Genomic DNA, 535 nt, shown 5'->3' on the forward strand with positions numbered 1-535 from the left:
GATCGTTATAATAATAATAATAATAATAATAATAATAATAAAATCAAATCTATGTATAAGAATATAAAGGATCACAATTCTGAAATCAAATCAGTGGAAAACAAAATAAGATTTGATTTTCTTTTCTTTTTTTTTTTAGTTTCTTGGCCTCTTATTGGCTTATTGAGAGACCAAAGAGAATGTGTTGTGTCTTAAAACTAGATAGATGAACAAAGAGACGTGGTTTTTTGGGCTGTGAGAAGAGTGGTTATGGAAGGAGAAGAAATAAAAATGTGGGGAAATTGAAATTCTGAGGAGCTTGTGTGAAAGGGAAAGTGTTGGAGATAAAGGCAAAGAGAAAGACAAATGCCTCCCTTTTTTTTTATTATTTTGTCTTTAGTTTTTGGGAAGGAAATCTGATTCGATTCTAACCGCGGTTTAAACTTTAACGGCTATCTGCAACTATGGAAGATTGTGATTTGTGAAAGTTGTACCCGATAAAGAAAATTGAAGCCATTATTAATTTATTATCAAGTACCGCGTAAAAGAATGATAC

Source organism: Arachis ipaensis, chromosome B06 (genome assembly GCF_000816755.2).
Source record: "Arachis ipaensis cultivar K30076 chromosome B06, Araip1.1, whole genome shotgun sequence".
Lineage (NCBI taxonomy): Eukaryota > Viridiplantae > Streptophyta > Magnoliopsida > Fabales > Fabaceae > Arachis > Arachis ipaensis.